General features: G+C 31.8%; 1 protein-coding gene across 7 annotated transcripts in view; it reads right to left on the reverse strand.

Annotated features, from left to right (window-relative positions):
- Positions 1-24,711, reverse strand: part of LOC118202998 (uncharacterized) — a 309,092-nt gene extending 284,381 nt beyond the window's left edge. For 2 of the 7 annotated variants that reach the window (XR_015038645.1, XR_015038646.1), the window contains exons 1-2: positions 24,106-24,406; positions 8,954-9,264 (exon numbers count right to left, since the gene is read on the reverse strand). The gene's annotated coding sequence lies outside the window, so the exon portion shown is untranslated. Of the gene's footprint in view, positions 1-7,029; positions 7,238-8,953; positions 9,265-24,105; positions 24,408-24,572 lie in introns of those variants that run through there. The other 5 variants (XM_085807994.1, XR_015038647.1, XM_085807995.1 and 2 more) reach the window with 5 other exon arrangements.
- Positions 24,712-25,194: the final 483 nt, after the last annotated feature.

The raw sequence follows: 25,194 nt of genomic DNA on the forward strand, positions 1-25,194 counted from the left end.
GTGTTTAACTTGGCACCCCCCTGGAAAAGTCATAAAATCAAATCGATTAGGTGGATGGGGGGCTGCGTCTCTTTCTGTACAGATAACAGGTATGCTATCTTCCTCAGGAAGATTTAAATAGTTTCATTCAAACAGCATTTTCTGTTAAGATTCTTTGGTATTACATTACCAATGAATCTTCATTGTGGTCACAGCAGATAGTATGGAACAATGAAGCCCGTTTTCATGTACGTGGAGCAGTTAACATCTATAACTGTCGCATTTGGGACACGGAAAACCCCCATACCTTCCAGGAGATTCCACTTCACTCACCAAAAGTTAGTCTGGTGTGGATTCACAGCTTCATTCATTCTTAGACCTTTCTTTTTCAAACAGGCTATGTGCAGTGGTCTTGTGACATACACTGTGATGGCCAGGAGATGAGAAAACATGCTCAAAAATTTGGTTGCACCCCAAATGCAACAGCGCCAATATCTTGATTCAATTACCTTTACACAGGATGTAGCACCTACCATACATTGGACTCTGTGTACAGCAATTTCTTATGTAGCATTTTACTAACGATAGAGATATTAATTTTGCTTTTTCAATAACCTGCTCATCTCATTATCCAGATCTTAATCCCTGTGATTTTTGGCTTTGAGGTAACTTAAAAAATCATGTTTACCAAGAACGTCTGAAACCTTGGCAGATTTGAATCACTGGATGTGAGAAGCATCTCAATCAACCAATTACAATCCGCAGTTGAACAAGTTGTTCACAGACTGCAGATTTTACATCTTGAAGAAGGGAACCATATTTCCCTGCATTGATAAGGTTGTTCCGATATGAATGCTTGGTACGTTCGAATGAAATGTCTTGCAAATGTGTATTTTGTGTCTTCATAGCATACTTTCTGTTGTACAGCACTATCTGTTGGTGTTTCTGAAACGAATTTTTTTTTTTTCCGTAATTTGCTTTCCCATGCCTTGAATAGTATATTCAATAATTCTGGAGCCTTTTCACTCAGTTGTTCGATGCACAGATAGCTCAGAGCAGGGGTGTTTTAATTCTGACCACCTTGTACTTCAAAAAATTTTAAAGCTTAGAGAAGATACATTACCATAATTTAGCTAATTTTAAATTCAAAATGTGCCACTGACTTCCCTCCTTCATTCTACATCATTACATAATCTAAAAGAAGTGGCATATAAATTTTCTACATACTTAAATTACACATGCTTAGTGTTTTATTTCTGCATGCATTGCTAGGGTTCAATTCTCACATCAGTTTTCTCTCCATATTTTTTGTATCAGAAATATACGTTCCTAGCTTATTTCCTAAACAAGACTTTTTTTAAAGTTTCTTTGAAACATATTTATAAAGTTTCTTGCAGAAAAATCTGCTTTGGTAATCCTTAACTAAGTAACTTACTTGTACACTGCGCAAAAAAGAAAGGGGGAGACAGTTCTATATCTCCTGTTCTACTGGGCCAATTGAGGAAATTTATATTGTGTTTTCCATGTCTTGAAAGCACGACTTAGTATATATACTAGATTTATATATAGCATCATTCTAACATTTTGACACAAAATCATACTTTTTCTGAAATGACATTCCAATTTTTTTTCCATATTTCGATTCTATAACTCAAATTATGCCTAAATATTTAATTTTGTAAAATTTGGTTTGAAATTTACTGAGAAATTCAAAAACTTATCTTGGCATATTTTTTCAGTTTTCGCCAAGAATAACTTACTTGGCAAACTTCTTAATTTATAGCAACCTATTTTCCTTTTCTTTTTTTCATTGTAGACGAGCTGGGGGAAAAATCATCGTTCATACTTTCAAATCATTTTAACAAAGTGTGTTTTATCATTTGGCATTACTATCGCTAAAAAAAAAAAAAAAAAAAAAAAAAAAAAAAAAAAAAAAAATTTGAATAAATAGTTTGACAAATTTTGAATAAAAAAACTCTAATTTTTTGCAAGTGTGCCTAGAAATACATCTGCTTTAAGATGATGTTAAAAATTTCATAGGTTTTAATGCAAAACGTTTTTCGAAAAATTTATAAAAAATATTTTTAAATACAAATTTAAAAAATAAATCATAAAAGATGCACGAATTATATTTGGATTGACAGTAAATTTTGAATTCTGGAAAAAGGAATCAAGTAAGTTTAATAAAAAAAAGAGCTATTAATAAATATATATCATATTCAATTAATATTGAGGAGCTAAAATTTTGAGAGCTAGTTTTTTTAAAAAACTACTTAGTTTGGTGTAATTTGAGTCAAAGAATTGACATATGGAAAAAAAGTGGCATGTCATTTCAGAAAAAGTCCGATTTTGTGTCAAAATACCTATATTAGAAAAATGCTATATATAAATCTAATACATATCCTAAGTTGCACTTTCGAGACATGAAAAACGCCAAGTTGAATTTCGGCAATCGGCTCAGTAGAACGGAAGATATAGAACTTTCCCATTCCCCCCCTTTTTTTTGGCCTGTTGCTGCACACAGTGTACATAATCCTCCATTTATTACAGCTAGAACAAAAGTGCTATAAAATATTTAGATTGACCAATACCTTGAAGATAACTGTTAAAATGCTTCACCATTTTTCATAAAACATTCATGCAATACCTTGCAGCGTTTTAAAATGCTACTGTTTCTGGAAACACAGTCATTGTTTCTTCATATAAATGTAAAAAAAAGGGAGTCAAGATACCGTAATTTCCGGAAGAAACGCCGCGGCGTTTACGTGTTTAAAACTTAAATTTTCAGCGGGTGCGACATTTCTACCCATGTGGCATTTAGGTGCACTAAAAATAAAATATTTCCTATGATGCTCATTGTACATAGTTTGGATGGCCTTGTCATTGTGCATAGATTGGTGCTGTTCCCACACAAAAGACCACTCAGTTGCTTTTTTGCAAACGTTATTTTGTTTACGTTCTTTCCCTTGAATGGATCTACATGCATTATTCAACCTAAACGAGGTCTCAGAACAATAACATTCTTCCCCCCTTTCAAATCAACATTCTCATCAGTTCGAATAGTCTCTCTCCTCTGCCATTCGATGAATCTTCCAGGACCCATCCTCTCCCCACCCCTGCCTTTCTGCAATTTTTTTCAAAGGCGGACACGACTCCACCTGCCTCGCAATAACGAACTCTGACGTATTTCCCTTTCAGCATGAATGGATTTTTCTTGGCATTCTGCCAAATACAGATCCCATCAGTTAGGATACAAGTACTTGTTGGATAGTTTTTAATTAGGGAGCGGAAAATTTTTGAAAATGTCTCTAAACGGCACAGAAGCTATACATTTCTTACCTTTAATTTATTTTTGAGTTATGGTTTCATTTCATGCATTTTTCTTAACTGGTATGTCATATATCAGGACTTAGGTTGAGTTTTTGCATCTATACGGCCCTCGACGATGTCACGCGCAATTTAATCTATTGTGGCGTTTCTGTGTAATTTAAATTTTTTTCCAGCCATTTTTCTCAAGTGCGGCGTTTACGCTGATGCGGCCTTTCTTCCAGAAATTACGGTAATTTCCTGTTTGTCTGATACAGTCAAATGTCATTAATCCCGACTCGTCGGAACTTCGCCGATTCCGGATTATCGATTTTTCCGGATTATATATCATCAGTTTAAATCTGGTAAGATGGCATGCAGAAATTATAAAATTAAAAATATGAAACCGTAATTCATGAAATAAAGAACAATTATGATATAAAGGGTATCAAAATTTACAAAAAAAAAAAAAAAAAAAAAAGCTTAATATTTATTTGTTTACTTTAATAAACATTTCTTTCAATGTAAGTTAAGTTGCTTCGTTTTTTATGTGGTAATACATTCTCTTTAATTCTACAAACAGACATAATTTCTTGTTCAGTTACAAAGTTCCGCTGTTCAAGTCCTATAACAGCTGTGTCGAGAATACCGACTAATTTGTCAATCGAAATTTTTTTGTTTTCAATAACCTGTGTCATTTTCTTTGCTATCGAAAGCAAATTATAATGACGAAGAATTTGATTTAAATCATATCAAAGACAGAAATGCTACATTTAATAAGGAATTATAAGCCAAATAAAATAAAAACATCTGCCCTTAAGATAAGGATAGTGCTGACACATCAACTTCCAATTCATTGCGCGCCGCGGAGTAAAGATAAACAAAGTTTAGATAAACAAACGTTAAAGTTTAGACAAACAAAGGATATGCCTTTATCCATTTTTTGCAACAATTCCACTTTTTGTTTAATGGACTTCGAAATATACTTTCGTTTTGTAGATCCTTTACATATTAGTAAATATATATCGGAAATTCTATTTGACATAATCGAAAGTTCAAGCTTACTTTTATAAAATTGCTCTAACAGTCTGCAAAAAATAATAAGACGAATCCAATTCGAAGATTAAGGAACAACGCAATCTGCAACATTAACTGAATTAGATCATTTTAGCTTAGCTTATATCGTCCGTTATACATTAAACGCGCATTCGTAAACGTATTTTGTGCATGCGCACACGCGTATTTGCAGCCGTACGGGTCTTTTTCGACGCATGTGCAGAAAAATTGTAGCTTTGAGGTCCAGATTATAGATCATTCCAGATTATGGGTGTCCGAATTAACGACTTTTGACTGTATATGATTGTACTCTGTTAATGTTTTTATAGTATTCAAGGCATAAAAAGCAGCTCCGGAATATTATGCTAGAAGCGGTACTTTCCTTCTAAAACTTTTCAATGTTCCAGCCTTTTAGACTTTAAATTACAAGCAGAAAAAAAATCAAAAGATATTTTTAATACTGAAGTTTCTTTCCAGTATTGAGGTGCAATCTTCACATATACTGCTGGAAGGTCCCCCCCTAAGGTTAACCAGAATCAAGCCTAACGAACCATCTTTTTTATTTATAAAATTCATTCTAATATATGTTCTATTGTGACTTCATATAAATGTAAAAGAAATTTATTCTATACATTCTAAAAGAAGTATAGAATGTAGCTTCAAAGTAAAGCAACAGGATAGAGACATTTCATTCACATAGATCTTTCTTAGCATATTGGAAAGTGATCTCACAGGACCATCCATACATATAAAAATTTGACATAAAATTACTGGGTGCCCACCAGCGGCTGAGCAGTAAAATCGCTGAACACTGGTAGTTCGGTCCGAGGTTCGAATCGCACAAACAGGCTGGCTGCATAGGCGTTTTTGTGGTTTTCCCCGCATGTAATGTGTATACGAGCCAGTTTCCCTTAGAAAGTCCTCCATGAAGGCATCCTTCCCCTTAGGCAGATAGCCCTTGTGTACTTTGCCGTATTCTCAATACACCACCACCACACCATATAATTACTGGTTCGTGTGGTGTTTGCACCCATTTAGCAAGATGATTTACTTATGCCCACATTATTTCACTATTCAGAAGATTAATTTATGATGAATTAATTAGTTTTGTATGAATAATTTAGTTTCTTAGGAAGATATATTGATACAGTAGTCATACTGTAAGGTTTTATTGTTCTAGATGCAGATGTCACGAAATTCAAATCTAACGCATATTTCTTTTTGAAATTTTACATGTTGAATATTTAGGTAGTTTTGGAAAAGTTGCACAATTTCAACTTCTAAGTTTAAGCACTTTCGGAATTAAATAGATACAAACTTTCCCAGCAGTTAATCTGACTGCTGCAGCAGTTTCTAGTGTTAAGGAGTAACTGAAAATATCAGACTGTCTACTAGAAATCTGGACACGTTTAAAAAATTTCCGTAACCACCCAGAACTTCTGAAAAACTTCTATATCTGTAGTTATAAATACTTTAGGTGTTTGTTGTATGTAACTAAATAGTATCAATGTACTTGCAAAAAATTAGTTGAAACAGATTTGTTCTCAAATAAGTGAGACTGCTTATATTCCACAATTTCTTGTTAAGGCAGAGCCAGCTTGGGCAGATATAGACACTTCAATGACTAGGAGCCATTCTATCACAGCAACTTAGTAGAAAATTGTAATTTTTTGCCATTATATCAGTAGGTGAATAACACAATAAATTAATTTTTTCATCATGTCACAGCAGAGAACTGTGATGTATCTGCGAAGTAGCTGGTATAAGGCTATAGAAAATGATGATCTATATGTTCTTAAACACAGAAATATACTTTAGTATAAAGATTTATTGTGTCTAAATTTTTATTAAATTGTCCAATATAATTAACTGCAGGAATTTATTCATACCTCAAACTGTGCTAGCAAGATTTTGTCTCTTGTAAGAGTTATTTTATTTTATTATAGAAAAAGCATAATATGTATGTTATCTGTTAAAGTAATAAACAAAATAATAGTGATGTATAATTTAGTTTTTAGGTTTTTGCAACACAGTGTTTTTGTTGTCAGTTGAAGTTAACTTGTTTGACCGCAATTTGTGATGTTGTAAACGTCCAACAAAGTAATTATTTTAGTAATTCAAATTATTATTTTTACCCTGCTGTTTGTTTTTAAATTTTAGTTTTAGACACACTTTTCTATAGTCAATTAAGTAGAAAAATTAAATCTAAATTAAGATGTTGCATTACAAAATGCTTTTATAATTTCAGAATAATTTTTAAAACCTATTAATTCATATGCAGTGCAATAGACATACAGAAAGATTATGTTCCTAGTTAGAAGCATGTTTTATGAAAGTACTCTTAAGTATATCTTAAAAACTTTCAGTTTAGGGCTCTAATGGAAGAAAATTAACTTCACGGAGAGCTCCAAAAGGACAGCATGAAATTTTTCAGACTACTTCTGTGCAGATATATTTTCAAGATGCTTATGCAAACCTGTAGGACTTCCACACTTTAAAGAAAATATCTAAATTATAAAGTATCACTATATATGCTGCCACACAAATGTGCATTTAGGTGCAAATGTGCATTATATTGACAGATAGTTGGCACCTGCAAAATAAAATTCAATTGTAGCACTTTCTGCAAACACACATTATTTGTTCAAAGGATGGTGAAATAAGCAGCAAAAATTTACGTATAATTACCTTAAGACATGTTGGGATAATCTTAGCTTAAAGTTTATGAACCTCTATATAACCAGATGATTAGCAGATTTTTCAATAGGTTACACGGATCTACATTCTTCTTGCTTCTGATTAGTTAAATAGCGATTTTATAGGGTCCTTTACTGTGACATTTTAATTTAAAGTCCATCAGATCATATTAAGACTGTTAAGCAAGTTATCATCCCATCTGAAAATGTACAAAAAAGTCTTATGGTAAATATTTAAGCTCAAACTGAACAGAAAGTGCAACTTATGTGTACAATCAAAACTCTGCCACTTAAGTATACTAAAATAATATTAAGTTGAACTTACAGTTTAAAAAGGGATCGTAACCAGAGGCTAAAATCTAAAATATGGCCTAACTAAGCTGGCTCAAACTTTAATGGCGCTACTTAACTCTGGCTAGCAAATGACTAATGTCGGAATATTAACTGGCAAAGCTGGGTGACAGAAAGTAACGCTGCCAAAAGCTTTGTATCCAAACCATTCAAAACTCTCACCATAAGTACTCTTTAAATCATTTGCATTCTGATAAAGGCTAACAAGAAGGAGAAGTTGTGTTAGAGATCGAAATTGTAAAAATTGTTTAATAACATATCTTTCAGTTTAATCAATCATATTTACCTGGCACTAGTCCTATATAGTATACAACAGGTAAGCAAAATTAATAGCCACAAATGGAGAAATATTAAAGTGCATCTTTTAGTAGTCATTATCAAACATGGAGTTTTCATCCAATTTTACCTTATCCTACTACAAAGCATATACAGTATAAAGTCTTTAATCCGGACTCGTCGGAACTTCGACGATTCTGGATTAGGGGTTTTTCCGGATTATAGATCATCAATTTAAATCTCGTAAGATAGCATGCAGAAATTATAAAATTAAAAAAATGAAACCATAATTTATGAAATAAAGAGCAATTATGATATCAAAATTTAAAAAAAAAGCTTAATATTTATTTGTTTACTTTAGTAAACATTTCTTTCAATGTAAGCTGTTTAAGTTGCTTCGTTTTATGCGCTAATACTTTCTTTTTAATTCTATAAACAGACATAATTTCTTATAATGTCTGTTTCATCATATAAATGATGATACAAGTATATTTTTATCCCAATTATAATCTTCATAGCCTAGTGTATATAAATGATAAAAGAATTCAGTTCTAATGAGTTATAGAAGTTCTCGTCACAGTATTTTAATTGCAAATTGCAAAGTTCCGCTGTTCAAGGTCCTGTAATTGCTGTGCCGAGAATACCGACTAATTTGTCAATCGAAATTTTTTCGTTTTCACTAAACTCTCTGTCACTTTCTTCATGCCTTTATCCATTTTTTGCAGCAATGCCACTTTTTGTTTGATGGGCATCAAAACATGCTTTTGCTTTGTAGATCCTTTGGCAGCTCCAGAATCGGAAACTCTTTTTGACATAATCGAAAGTTCAAGCTTACTTTTTATAAAATTGCTCTAACAGTCTGCAAAAAATAATAAGCCGGATCCAATTAGAAGATTAAGGAACAATGCAATCTGCAACATTAACTGAAATAGATAATTAGATAATTTTAGCCTAGCTTATACCGTTTGTTATACATTAAAATGCGCATGCGTAAACGCATATGCATGAGTGCTACGCATGCACAGAAAATTTGTAGCTTTGAGGTTTAGATTATAGATCATTCCGGATTATGGACGTCCGGATTAAAGACTTCGTACTGTACTAGACATATGTATACCAGATACATGTAAGCCATACTTCAAACCAAACCCACCGAAAGCCATATTTCAAACCAAATACACTGAAAACTTAGTTGTTGCATACAAAATTCCTAAAATAACAGAAAATAATAACAGTTCTATTTAAACTAGTTAATGTACATCAAAATTCAAGAATTATGCAATACTTACAAGTTAGCCTTTCGGTGACTTTTCATTTTATTAAGAAAAAGAGGAATCTGTAACTTAAGTAAAAAACAAAATGCTCTGCTACAGCTCTGGAGTAAAAAGATTTTTTGTAATCTAATATCATTCTAAAGCTTTAAAAACAGATGTCCAGAGAACAGCAGCATGACTATAGTGAGTATCAAATGAAATGGTGATGATGATGAAAAAAGTGCTTGAATAGCAACTTTTTAACACTCAAGTCAGGTATTTTCCTTTTTTCTTCAAAATATGCAATTTCCATTAGTAGATGAGTATCTAATAATGCAATTCCAAACCTAAAAACAGAAATAATGTGTGTCTTAAGTTAAACATCCAAGATATGAAATTATATGCAATATCATTAATATGTTATTTGCAGAATGTTTTACAAGATGCTCAAGGTATCATTTCAGTTTTTATAATAGAAGAGACACAGTGACCATTAATACACATTATTTTATCAATACTTCTAACTATTTCAAAAATGCTTAAGAAATCTGTTTCAATATTTTTTCCATCAACATGTAAACATATGCTTACATGCTACATATAATACACTACAAGCATTATTCCTGTATCATATAAATGATGATACAAGTATATTTTTATCCCAATTATAATCTTCATAGCCTAGTGAATATAAATGATAAAAGAATTCAGTTCTAATGAGTTATAGAAGTTCTCGTCACAGTATTTTAATAAGCATCATAAATAACCCCCCCCCGCCCTCCCCAAAAAAAAGCTAAAAAATAGAGGAAGTTCCTTAGAGCTAAGCCAAAAATTACAGATTTCCAAGTACACTGATACTGCACATAATAAATACCTTGCATTAAGAAACACAGGCAAATACTCTTTCATATTATTATCATGTTGCACACAGTGTTAAATTTGTTTTGGTTTCTGTTTAAAAGGCATATATAAGTGTAATGTACAGAAAATGCATTCCAAAAAAAAAAAAAAAAAAAAAAAAAAAATACTGCTTCATATTATATTACCAAAGAAGAATTGCAAGTCCTTCTGTAGAACAAACAGATGTAACCAAGATGACATTTACACGGGTTTACTGCATCCAAGCTGAGTGTAGGGATTATGTCATTAATGCATTGTGCATACAGAAAAATTACTTTCCACAAAGTTAATTTTCTAGAGAGAAAATGTCTTAGGTACAATTCAGATTAAGAAAGTATATAAAATTTAAATAAACCTAATTATTGTTGTCATTAAATGGAAAAAATAAAACTAAATTTATTGGGTTTTTATTCTGGCTTAATAAGTATGTGATACAATTATAAAAAAAAAAAAAAAAAAAAAAAGCTGCTTGGGGCAGTGACTGACACAACTCCCTAGGTTTTCTGCCTTCACAGCAGTTTTCAATGCTTCTCATAAAGTGCCTTTTTTCTTCATTTGGGTCAATTTCGAATGCAATATCAGACAGTTCCAGCAGCTTTTTTAACTATTCATTTACCTTCTTGCAAGTTAAAAATGCATTGTCTTCATGATCAATGCCTTTATTGTCTGCAGGTGTTCTAAGATCATCTAATCCTTCACTGTCATTTCTTGATTAATTTTAACTTTGCTCTCTTCCTCTCTCTGAAAATTCTTTGCTGCCATTAGCTTTTGTAATAATCTGTATGATTTCTTTGGCTTCATTTTCAAATTGAAATCCTTTAAACTTGCTGATTACTTCTGGCTACAGCTGATACAAGTAAACATTCGGTGTTTATAAATGAATACTGAATGCATATAAATGAAATTCTAGCAATTGACAAATTAAACGGAAACAATTAAGATAACACACATATGCAAAAGTGTGTCCTACAAATCTGTGCTTGGCAAGAGCTTATATACAAAGCTTTCATGCCTGCTGAAACCATCAAGGACCTAATGAAATGGGAATAGCTCCTAGGCACATCCAAATGGTGAAATTCCAATCAAGCTGAGGTGAACAGAATGACAGATCTGTTCAAAAGAAATGCCATGTATTAAAATCATGTTGATGAATATGAAAAAGTAAACAAACAAATCTGAGAAGGGATGCCCCCTCCCAAAAAAAACCTGCCCCCTCCCCAAAAAAAGTAATCCCAAGAAGATGAGGAACTGCTGAGTTTTCCACTTTTAATGAAAGACTGGGAACATACTACACACAAATGAATTGAAAAAATATAAGATTATGTACATACCTCATACATGTAAACATTTAAGTAAATTCAAATTCCCAGCATTTTCAACACTGGCAGTATTTTTAATATTCTTTGAAATTTTGCTTTACAGTATTGAACAATACAGGTCAGAGTCAGAAACAAAAAAAAAAAAAAAAAAAAAACTCTCAAAATAACATAGAGGAACATACACTGCACAACGAATAATCTGCATTATGAACACCACCTTTGAAAGGACTGCACATTGTGCTAGGCACCACTGTAATGCAAAATTTTGGAATTTATCTTTAACTTCAGAGTTCTATGGGGCATGACTGGCAGGTACACAGATTTAAACAAAATGTAAATGCAATCTCTCTAACAAGAGTGTTGACTTTGTGGAGAACTTTCTAATGAAAGTTAGTTCCAGCTCTTGTTACAAATAAGGAAAATTATAAAAATGTGCCAGCTACCCATTTGCCAGGATCTGAATTTTAGCTGAACTACTAATATTCTGTCATCTTACTCACTTAGCCACTGATGAGCTCTATGAAGCAAAAATATAAGATAGTTGTAGTATGTTAATATGTGACAAAATCTCTATTTACAGAACATAAGAACTTTATAGCCATTCAATGCAATCATCTGCCACATTTATAATTTTCTACCAGAGATTTAAAAAAATAATAAAAATAAATAAAAAATGTTGAATGCCATTTTGGTGATGCAGGTACAAAGTCCGAAATCTGGACCTGAAAACTGCCAACAATGTTTTTCTCGTAGGCTTTACGCATGCGCATTCCCCCTCCATGCATAATAAAACATCTGGAGGGTCCCGATTCTTATTTTCATTTCAACACTAAATAAAATACCTTGTTATTGAAGAAACAGTCATTTTAGCATAAATTTGTACGATCAGTAATTTGGCTCCACTGCTGACACACATCTCAAACCTAAACATCCCACATATACACATCGTTGATCTGACTCCAACCTGGCGAATCATTACTTATACTTTCCTTTCATCATCACATGTTTATCAAAACATGACAACTTGAGTAATGATTCATATAGTGATGCCTAAACAATTTTTTATGTTAGTAATTGAATAATAAAGAAGTATGGTACTCCTTTATGTTGACATTACGCTTGACGATGAATACAGATTTCAGTTAAATACGCTAAAAAATATTGACAACGGAAAATTTACCAAAAATTTCTTTCCATATGCTAAAAATAGATTTTTTTGATGATACTCATAGACCTATAGATTACATGTAGGGCTATTTAAGAATAACTGATTTGTTATTCACATAAACCCAGAACGAGCGCCAGGGCTCGTATGGCCGCACCGATTCGCAAAATTTAGGACCACAGAGACTGCATTAGGTGTCAAGATATCTAGCACCAGCCATAAATAAGGCTTAAGTATATGTAGGAATTTATTTATTCAAAACTCTGATGAGCTTTAAGCATGTTCAAGAAATAGACATGAGTATAATAAATAACTAAACTAATACAAGTCACAATCATCTCAGTATGCAATAGAAGCAAGATAAAATTTAACAGAACAACTTGTTGTTAGTCGTCAAGTTCCAAATATGTATAGTGAAGGATAGCTAAATTAGATGATGATAGCCTCTAATTTTAAAGGTTTTCTGATATCGCACAACAAAGGTGAAACTTTCCAATTAACAGAATTTGTAAAGAAATGAAGAAATGTGAAGAAGCAGTAATGAAGTTTTTCATTGTGATGACAATGCTCCTCAATCATCAATCAATTAATGAATGGCGAAATCTGTAGTATGGTTCTAAATCCAGAAAATACCGCTACCGATAGAGAAGAAAGTGACAGAAAATTTACTGAAAACGAGAAAATTTCGATTGAGAAGTTACTCGGAATTCTCAAAACAGCAGTTACAGGACTTCAACAATGTAACTAAACAAGAGATTATGCATGTCTACAAAATTAAAGAGAAAGTATTAGCACAAAAAAAAAAAAAAAAAAAAAAACGAAATACCTTACATTGAAAGAAATGTTTAATAAGGTTAAACAGATAAATATTAAGCGCTTTTTTTTTTTTTTTTTTTTTTTTTAAATTTTGATACCCTTTAGATCATAAATACTTCATTATTTCCTAAATCATGATTCCATATTTTTAATTTTATAATTTCTACATGCTATCTTACTAGATTTAAACTGATGATCTAATATCCAGAAAAATCCCAATCTGGAGTTGCCGAAGTCCCAATTAGTCTCGATTTCGGACTTTGTATTCTATTAGTAAATCAGAATCTTACAGTTTGAGGCATTTATTTTGGTGAAAAAGCTCAACATTTCATTCAAATTTAAGTTAACTTAGGTCTGGAAAAGATAGAAAATGGCTATGCACCTCCCACTACTATCATGATAACGAATATCTCGAAGAAGCAGAAATGTAAGATAGTTGTAACGCAAGACAGATTGTTCAGAAATTTCAGAAACAGAAAGGTGAGATAGTTGCAACACAAGATAGAACTTGTTCAGAAATTTCAGCACTTTGCCTTAAAGTCGGGTTAAGACAGCATTGCAAAAAATATTGTAGCATTCTGAATTGACAAGAACAGTGGTGAGGAACTGCATAATGAATTGCCATGTGCAACCTTAGAGATTCCATATGCAGTACAAAGTCCGAAATCCATACATTCACTATCCAAAATGATCTAATTAATATCTGGACCTTCCAAACACCAATATTTTTTTTTAATTTTTTTGCAAAGTCTAAGAATGAAGATAGCAGAAATGACATAAAAGTGATTTTTCTCCCGACTAACTGAGATTCTTTAATATTGCTTTCAAACATTAGCTGGCCACTGTGGCCAATGGCAGTACATCAGTCATGACCGCACTTTCAGCCCTTGAAGTGGTTGTGAGAGGGTGAACAGTTTTCTTTTGTTGACATAGCAGCTGGGAAGTGAGAGACAATTAGATGCTCAACAACTTCAGTTCAATTAACATAGCAATTGCTCATACTGGCTTTCTTTTGTTGACATGGCAGCAAGGAAGACAGAAAAAATTAGATTCTGAAGTAGTTAATTTCAGTTAACATAGTAAATTGTGCTCTTCCATTAACTTTCTAAAATTTTATCCAGCTTATTACTGTTTGCAGGCTTTTGTTATTACAACTAATCTAATCAAAATTTAAGATTGATATTTTGACTATGCCGAAAAAAGTTTCTGGAGCTTCAGCAGGATCTGCGAAGTGAAGGCATATTTAATACTTCTCTTCTATAATGACTGCTGCACAATCTGGGCTTAAGAAAGTGAAGTTTTAAAATTTAGGTAAAAACAATAACCTTATTTTGGTGTAGATTTTGAAAGCGATAGAAGGTGAAATTTTCCAGTAATGGAATTCATGAAGAAAATGATAATAAATAAAGATGATAGAACAGAAGATTTTCACTGTTATAACAATGCCCTAATTAGCAGCAACTAATGGACAACATAACCTGTATTACAATTTTAAACCCAAAATATATTGCTACTGATTACGAAGAAACTGACAAAATGTTTTTGATAATGAAAAGATTTCAACTGCAGTTTTAATGTGAATTCTGGACATGACAATTACAGGATTTGAGCAATAGAACTTTTTAACTGAACACGAAATTAAAGAAAAATTATTAGCAAAAAAAGAAAGAAAAAAGAACTTAAACAACTTACATTGAAAAAAAATGTTTAATAAAACAAATAAATACATATTATTTAACTTTATTTTGTACATTCTGATTCCTTTAAAAGCATAAATGCTCCATTATCTCATGAACAGCTATTTCATACTTCTAATTTTGTAATTTCTATGTCATCTCAATAGATTTAAAATCTGGAAATTTCTGTAATCCAGAATCATCCAGGTTGATGATCCAAAATGATGATTATCTTAAGGGACATGCTTTTATTTTGCAGTTATGGTTGTAAATGCTTGGTTAAAAAGGCACAGTAGAGGAATTTGTGAACTTTACTGAACTGACGAGGCATTTACAATATCAAAATGCTGCACTAAGAATGTACCAAAATGTTAAAAATCATTTGGGACCATGGTCCTACCTCAACAGCAAAAGATCTCACTGCTGATCTACCTCCATCTGTGACTAAAAGAACTGCAGATATGATCTTGGATGCCAGGCCAACCTTATGTGCTCCATTTATTCTCTACTATATCACAAAATGAGCTAAATGCTGTCAACAATCATACTACTGTTCATTAAGATAATACAAAGTGTTTTTGATAATGAAAAGATTGCAACTGCAGCTTAATGCGAATTCTGAACAATTACGGTATTTCAGCAAAGGAACTTTGAAACTGAACACGAAATTATGTCTATAAAATTAAAGAAAAAGTATTAGCAAAAAAGGAAAAGAAAGAAAAAGAATTTAAACAACTTACATTAAAACAAATAAATACATATTCAGCTTTATTTTGTATTTGCCATAAGCTTTCAAAGAGTTTAATAAAAGTATTTTTAGTTTCAATACTTAGTTTATTATAATAAAAGTATATTGTCATTAATCAGTACACCTCTTTTTCAAGCAATCTCCTGGAAAAAAAATAATTCAAAGCTTCATAATTTCCCTTTTTCCTCTACCAAATCTCTGTAATAACAGAACAGCAATGGAATAATAATGGAACAGCAAATCCCTTGTACAAACATAAACAGTAATGACCTTGTGTATTCCCATATAGTGTGAAATAAATGTTTTCATTATGTAACTCATCTCTGAGTATTTAAACTTTTGGTTTAGCTTATAGGTGACCAAAAATTTTAATTAAAATATACCAGGGATACATACCTTTCAGTAAACCCAATACATACAAATATTTTTTTTTTTTTCAATTATTCTTTACATTAACCTTTAACTTCTGTGAGCGGTCTGAGAGACCACTGAGGATTTTCTAACCATCGTTTCCACCCCTAAAAACGGAAAATGGTCCCTGTCCTTCCTTCTACCTTCCCAAACCCGTTCCACAAGGTTACATATACAGTTTCACACTTCTAGCTTTATTATGGTTTCAGTTATCACATTTTTTTTACTTTTTAAGGTGTCTGGGAGACCGCTCACAGCAGATGTGTACCAGTTTTAGTAACGATAGACGCTATTTATAGGATGCTTGTTTTTTGTAAAAATGATAAATATGGCTTCAAATTTTACAAGAAAACATCCCGTATATCTCACTCAAAAAGAAATTGAATATCTTGTCAATATTTTCGATGCAGAATATTCTGATTCTGAAGAATTATGTCTGAAGAAAACAGAAAAAGCAAAAGTTTCTGCAGATGAATATCAATTTTTCTAATGACTGTGAACAAAACGATAATTATTATGGAAAAAAGCACTTCAAATGGAGCAAAAAAGAACCACTATCATAATAGAATACAACACCTCAAAGATTGATCAATTCTGGATACTTTGCTCTGATTTCTGCTCTTAAAAGTACCATTTGGGAACAGCATTTTTCCTAACTTATCATCTGATTTGATGGCAACAACTGTTAGAATATACTTCCTTTGTGGTCCCACAAAACACTACTTTTTCAGATGTAACCCCTCTCACAATATTACTAAAGGTTTTTTTGGCTTACCCTATGATCTTATCATGATACACTATTGTATCAACTTTTCATCTCCAGTACTGAACCATTTCAAAAAAGAAGCTTTTATTTCTTTTCAGCAAAGAATCACATACCAAAACTCAAGCATGCATGTTCTGCTTTGAGAAAGCATGTAACCCATACATCATAGCAACTTACACACCCAGTTTTCTTCAAATGCTCATGTTGTGCACTTTTTGGAACATTTTGTCTACTTGATAGAGTAATTTCTGTGTTTAAACATCTTAAACCATCTCTGAACTGTGTCATCAAAAACACCACATTGTCCATATACAGCATAAATTTTATGAGGCGTCTGACTAGCATTTTTTCTTTTTTCTTTTTTTTTTTTTTAACTAAAAGAACATGTGACGAAACGTAACTTTCGAGTTCTTCATTTTTGACACTGCAGTGAAAAAATACGCCACAATACATGCTAGAATCATGCAATGTGAGCGGAAAAGATCAGATTTAAATATCTGCTTCACTCATGCTCAGTCCTTATTAGCAATAGCAAAATAATTAGGAGAGAGCATGCTTTCAACCAAAAAAAATCACAGCTGGATGACCCAATATATGGTTGGCAAAAGAGTATTACAATAGTTTAGAGCCCACCATGGTACAGAGCAGGGTTTCTTAAACTTTTTTTCAGTCGTGACCTCCTTTTATCACTGAGATTTTTTCGCGACCCCCCAGGATCCCATATTTTTTAAAAATTTGTTGGGACCCCATAAGTATTGCACAAATCTGACACACAGGTGAGTGAAATTGTCAATTTGTTCACTGGTACTGTAATATACTATTGCAGTTTTAGGTCATCAACATTAATTTCTAATTTTAAGACAGAACAATGTGAAAATTTTAAATAAGTAACAGACGAAATGACAGCATTACGTGCAAAGCAAGGAAAATGAACGTTTATATTATACAGAGAATGCGTCGAAACAATTTCGTTTTTTTCTTTGTCTGTATTGTTTATCTATTTTCAGATACATTGTGTAAAAATATTTAGTAACTGTAAAATTATTATATTAAGTTAAAGAAATATCAAAGCTGCTAGAATTTTTGGCAACCCCCTGCTGCAGGTCCCGCGACCCCCAAAGGGGTCGCAACACACTTTTTAAGAAACCCTGGTATAGAGGAAAATGAAAAAGCACAACAGCTGAATAAGAAACAGGTAACTAAACTGTATAAACCCCATAGGGCAGTGGCACAACATTTAGTAAAACTACCTACAAGATAATTATAAAATTTCAGGTAAACATCTAAAGGCAGGTAGAGGAGACCTAAGCAGAGTTTGAAATGTAATATTGGTACAGAAATCTTGAGTTGAGATGAGTAGTTGGAAGTGGTCCATTGGCATAAATTATATTTCTCCAGACAGATTTTGAACCAAATGCACTGTTATCCAAACATGATGCTTACTGACACGCATTTTAAACAGCTATTTAAAAGATATATAGAAAATAATTTCCCAATAACCAGGGCTGTGGAGTCGGAATCGGGTAGATTTTTGGGTAAAAGGAGTCGGAGTAGGAGTCGCTAAGAAACACATTGACTCCGACTCCAGTTTTTACTGAACAGTTAAATTTGAAGTGAATTGAAAAAAAATTAATGACAAACTGAGTTAATATTTTTATTTATGAAATATATACATTAATAAACAGTTATTTTCTATTTTATTGACATATTAGTAAATAAATATAAGGGAGCAAGATGGACATGATATTTGCCATTATTAATTAAACTGATTCATTTAGTTACTAATCTCATTGGTGAATTTAGGTAAGCAGCGAGAATTCCCAAAATTGATGCCATTCTTAGGAAGCGAGCAGGAAAAAGAGCAATGAAATGGAGAAGTACATATTTAATGATATAGTGGTTGTTAGGATTAAGAACTTTTTCAGAAGATGTAAATAACCCTAACATTTCACTAACAGAAAGACTGTGGAATGATCTTGCAGAACTGGAAACCCTTCTTTCAACACCGTATATAGCCATAAAAAAGCTACAATCTGAAGAATTAACAAGAGACGAGAATGTTAAAAGATGTAGATAACCCCAATGGTCCACTAACAGAAAGACTGTGGAATGATCTTGCAGAATTGGAAACTCTTTTTTCTATACCGTATACAGCCACGAAAAAGCTACAATCTGAAGAAATAACAGGAGGCAAGACTGGAAGAATGAGATGTTTGTTCTTTCTGAAGTGGAAGGTTTATCGCAGAAGGAATCATTTCTTCAATGAAGAAAAGAGAAACTAGTTTGCTAGACAATAAGATCATGCTGGGTTCAATATATATAGATCCAAATCACCAAATTTTGTTGTATGACAAACAAATTAAAAAGGCAAAGAAAGCCATCTATGAACTTCCATTAAGAATGAAATTATTATCAGAACAACTGGAGTCTTCAAATCAGGACAGTCAAACTGCAGATATTGTAACTGTGTCTCAATCACAGTCTTCCACTGATGAATTAGATTTTGAAAAATATTTGGATAATATCGAAAAGGCAAAGGAAATGAAAATAAATAACCAAGAGCCTTTAGATATAAAAATGAAAAAATACAAACAAGATTTATACACGGCCTTTGAAGAAATAGATAAATATGATTGCTCTTGCAAGATCGCTCTTTTAGAACTTATAAAAATCTATCCTGAAAAGTTAAAGGCAGTAGCCCTAACAGTAACAGCTCTTTTTCCTACTCAAGTCAGTGTGGAAAGACACCTCTCAGATCTGAAGTTTATCAAACCAGATCTATGGTCCTCTAACAAAGAGGATCTTGCTGAAGTTTTACTGTTTCTTAGAAATTACTAATGCCAGTTTTTCCATTTCATAATAAATGCTAATTAATATAAAAAATTTGCTATGCATCAACTTTTTTCTGTAGCATCTATTAATTCTTTTATATTAAAAAAATAAGCTGTACCCCTATGTATATGTTTACATATATATGAAGGAGTCGAAGTTGGAGTCAGAGTCGTAGTCATTAAAATTCCAGGAGTCGGAGTCAGTCATTTTCCCTACCGACTCCACAGCCCTGCCAGTAACACCAGTGGAATCTCCAAATGCTCAACCAGTTAACAAGGAGCTGTGCAAGAATGGATCACTTTATGATTGCAATCATGATGTGAGAAGAGGAAAGATACTGCAGAACTCCTGCAGAAGAAAATGCTATCATATTTACAGTTGAAGGTAATTACTGCTACAAGCTCAAGAGATGTTGGACGTGCATTGGGTATGAGCCAATAAATAATCTGGATGATTTTAAATGAGGAAGTGCATATATATCATTTGCCAAGAATGCAGGCATTGAAACTATACGTTAATATATCCACATATTAATATGCACATATCCTTCACATATTAATTCTGTCTGCTAACACCTACAATAGGCAATAGGAAATCTTGAATTTTCTCTATATGTCTCATTGACTGATTAAAGAAAATGTATGATAAATTGTCAGACTAAGTCACAAATATAAACAGAGAGCATTTTCAATGCTACACTTATCCTTGAATATTCAAAAGCCAAATGATAACCAAACATGCCATCACAGTTTGGATATATAATAAACCATACACTTAAAACTGATGAGGCTAATTTTGGATATTTGGACATGTTTAACACTTACAGTTCTTCCCTACGGATGCATGATAATCCAAACAGCATGAGATCACATACCTACTAGGAAAGATTTTCAATTAACGTTTTGGCTAGCTAGATACAAAATTACTCAGTGGAAACATACATTCTACCTAGTCACATAAACAGCCACATGAATGGCATCTTTCTACAAGATATCTAGACAGAACACTTTCCAATCCATCAAATACATATTTGTCAATCAACTGCTAAAAAACTATTCCTTCAAAATCACACTCAAAATGGCAGTCATAAAAATCAGACAGAAATGTCAGATTTTTGAAGACCTTTTGAAGATTTTGGCTGAAATTAAGGGCTTTTAAGAACCAAAATTTATTTTCAGAAGAACCTAAGCACTTTTAAATACATTTAAGGACCACAAAAACCTTGTTTATAATATGCAGTATAACTCCTGTTAGTCATTTTTATTAGCCTTTTGAAGGATACTTTGCATGTGTGTGCATGTTTTCATTCTTTACTCAGTTTTACCAAAAAAATGTAGTTAATATGTTTCATAGAAATAAAATTTTTTAACACCATTAATTCTACTCGATGGAAAAAAAAAATCACTATAAATGACAAACTAAAACTTTCGTCTACATTCAATTTTCATTAAATTAGAGGAGAGAATTTTTTTTTTTTTTTCAATACCCAGATAGTGTACAGTTTCACTTAGTACTGATACTGGTGGAGCTATGGAATAGAAAGAAGAGTGAAACATAAATGTAGCATAAGAGATTTAATAAATTCTCATGCCAAAAAAGCATATTTATCAGTTATTAAATGCAAATAAAATCCATCACCCTAGAAAAGTCTAAAAGATTACTAATAAGAATGTGTTGATAATTCACTGAAAAAATTTAAATAATAGAAACTGTACAAATGAAATTTAAATGTTAATTGGTGAGTCAATTTATTAAGGCAAAGCATGAAGGATTATCTGTCTTAGTAGAGATTTCTTCATGAATGAATCTCTAAATGAAATTACTTGGTTTATATTCACATCAATGATGGAAAAAATTATAGAACTTGCATATTAATGCAACTGCCTTAGTAAATGTAACCAAATTCTTAGATTGCACAAAATTCCAACAACCATACACATAGTAATGTTTCAGGCAATCAACAGACACAATAATACTTCTGTTTCAACAAGCAGCATGGTCATTTTTTTGTGCATTCTTCCTGCATTCCAAGTTCCAGCAGTCTTTTTTTTTCTTTTTTTTTCGGACAAATCATAATAGATTTCTCTCAATTTCAGAATATGCACTTGAGAGATTTGCCTAAAGTGGAAGAAACTGCAGTAAACTTTCTAGGGGAAGAAAGCATTTTACCACAAAATTGCTACAGGAGACAATTGCTTTGAATCAATTCAAGTGATACCATCAAAATTTCCATCAGAACAACAAAACAAAAAAAAAAAAAAAAAAAAAAAAGTCTCATAAATAGGTTACTGACTCATTTCTGGAATAAATGCCTAATTAAAACATAAAATATGTATATAATAACCATTAACTATTTGCAAAGCTATTTTAGATATTTGCTTATAATTGCAAATATCTAAAAAAATATTTGCAATTATATGCAATTATTTTTTTTTTGTCCGTAAAAAAACTACTAAATTGCACAAAGGTAGCTGCACTAACACCTAAGTATCAAAATCATCTCATTCACACAGAGCTGAGTTTGCAGCATTCAATGGTCTTGTTATTTAGCCACTGGACAACAATAAATATGTTTACCCAACATGAATCAAATCACAGTTAGAACATATAATATATCAAACAGAGTATATAATTACTATATGTCTACTTCCCCAAAGCACAGCTATTCAAGAATAGAAAGAAAAATTCACAATTCAGTTTTTCAGTACTTTTTAATTATTAACTATTTCAGTATCATATTATATTTGTGATTTTTGCTAATGGACTTCAAATTATTTTTTCCCTAAACTCATATTCAAAATTATACCACTTAATGAAGTGATATCATTGAAACAAATATCACTGATTGAAAGATAGTATCATTCTACTCTGTGACAAATAGTTAATGGTTATGCAACAAATGGAAAAAAGTACATTGTCAAAAAAAAAAGGGGAAACATGAACTTGGAAAGAAATAAAAACTCTGCTTCTGCAAAAATTTCACTCAGGGAAGTGGGAAAAACGCTGCTTTATATAAAATCTCATATACTGTCAACCTGTCTCGCATGTTGTCAGACAGCTGACAAGCATAACTTCAAATATTCAAAATAACAAGGTATAAAGTCTTATTATGTCATCTTTAATCTAACACTATTTTTAATCCTGTCGTCCTACTATAGATGGAGGGGGAATTGCAGTACTCTTAAAATTACACCTGCCCATCGGTGAGAAGTTAAGTACATCAGACTGCTCAACACATTTTGATTTAAATCTCATCAAATGGTATGGCTATATAAGCATTTTCAGGGCTTCTCATGTGTAATATAAATAGGAGACAGTGTGTCTCAGAAAATCCTTTAATAAAGTAACCATCCTCCGTCAACCTTACGTTGAACGACCTAATGGGTTTTATAATACTTATAAATGGGTTTTATAATACTTATAAAATGCACAATCCAATCTTAAAACTTCAAAATTATTTGTAATTCTTAATTTTTAAATATAATTATAATTTCATAAAATAAAATAAGAAACCTTTATTTTAAAGGCTTAAAATAAATTTCAAAGGGTTATTAAATTTTCCATTTTTTCTGACTTGACTTTCCAAAGTGGAAGTTTCATAAAATCAAAGATAAGCAAACTGATTTTGCCTTACTCATATCTGACACCTAACACAGCAAAGGATAAAATGTATTCATGCTAAAATGTTACATTTCTTTATACCAGTGGTAATCAAAAAATACACTGGTCAAATTTATTCTTGTAACTCTGACTATCCCAAATTACTCTCTGTTGCAGAAATTGCTTGAATAAATGAGTAACTCTTTCTGCTGGATGCTACATATGTTTTTCTGCTGATAATACAAGAGTCTAACACGTATATTATCAAATTCAAATCAGAAATTCTATTTATGTCTACGAAAACAGACTCAAATTTTAGAAACTTTAATTATGTCTTTACTTTTTTAAATGCAAAAAACAAATAAAACGCATGTATAGCAAAATACTTTCGTTATTTTTAATTCCTCTCTGTTCTTTCCATAGACAGAATAAAAACTCGCATTTTAATTCTGTGCATGGAAAATGAAATTAATGAAACTATTAAATATACTAAATTCCTTAGTGTCTTTTATAGAAAAGATGAAGGGAAAAAAAGGGGGGGACTGTCTGATGTTATTTCCTTTTCTACCTTACAATCGCGATTTTATCCAAATACATGAAAAATAAAAAAATAAATTAAAAAAAAAAAAAAAAAAAACTAGTTAAAATTGAAATGATTTCACACGCTCATATTCTTCTCAGTTTAACACAATTTCGTGGCTTTTAATTAATTTTAAATGTAAAATCTTACCAGCTGCCATAAGTAAATCAGAAACCATTATTTGAGAATAAAATTCACTACAGAAATAAATTTTCACCTACAGCCTTTACATGTGAAGCCCTAACTTTCGACTATACTATATATAAAAGGAAATTTTAATACATTTCATACAAACTGTGAAACATTCAACATATTTCTTTTCAAATAGTTCAATAATTGTTTTACAAATAAAAATGTAGCATTTAAGCGACTTACGACAGAGTATCGGCTTGGTCGGTTGTTCTAACATTCTACAAACACATAAATACGCGCTAATGTTTATAAGTGATGTTATACTAAATTACAAAGAAACGGTGTAATCATTACTATTGTGAAAAAGGAAAAGGGTATACTGAAGAAACCTTTTTTCTTTTTTTTTTTTATCGACAGTACCATTCACAGTACTCTTCACTCTAGCATAGTTACACTATTTTCTCATTAAATAAATAAATAATAAAAAAAAAAGAATAGAAAAGAAAAGAAACAATACTAATTCTATGTGACGTGCAGCTTCACTTCAAAGCGAAGCAGTCAAAAAGAAAAATCACAGTGCTGTTACTATTAAAGAATTTAAGCACTGTTAACTTCAAAATAAAACCTTTTTCAGAATAACTGCTTTTTATGTATCAGATGTAGATAGTAAATATTCTCGTTTTTAATTCCGCATAAAATGAGATACATACCGAAAAAAAAGAAGAGGAAGCTAGTGGTCACGTGCCTTATGAACAACAACCTTCACATGTTCAATGTTTACAATGGAGTCTATTGCAAATGTTCCACTAAATGCAGGGCTGGAATAACCATTGAGCAATATAAGCACTTACTTTAGACATACATGAACGATGGCACCAGAAAAAAGTCTTTAAAAATTCAGGGAAAAAAAAAAAAAAATGTGCACAAATTTTCCATTTCCGGTTTTTCCATGAAATAGTATAGCTAAACCCAAACCGAGAAAGAGATGGAATTAAAAAAAAACTGGCGTAAGCATATGTGAGGGCACCAAAATCTTTTAGCGCTTAGGGCATGTAAAATTCTTAATCCAATCCTAAATTAAAGTGTTGATTTTTTTTAACTTAGAATTTTATTGGTATTGAGAAAATTTTTAAAAGTATGTGGAGAATCGTTCGCTTTTTCCCCAACATATGGCAGCATTATTCTGAACTTGATTACTTTCGCCCAAGGTCCGTAGAAATGGACTAGCGTCTCAAAACAGGGATGGCTGTGAACGGCTCCTTATGAGAAAATTTTTTTAACGAACTGCGCATGCGCCGTTTCTTTTTTCACCAACAAATGAAGGTAAACCTA

This window comes from Stegodyphus dumicola, chromosome X1, assembly GCF_044657685.1.
Source record: "Stegodyphus dumicola isolate Sdum_Otavi_A_Nest chromosome X1, ASM4465768v1".
NCBI classification, from domain to species: domain Eukaryota; kingdom Metazoa; phylum Arthropoda; class Arachnida; order Araneae; family Eresidae; genus Stegodyphus; species Stegodyphus dumicola.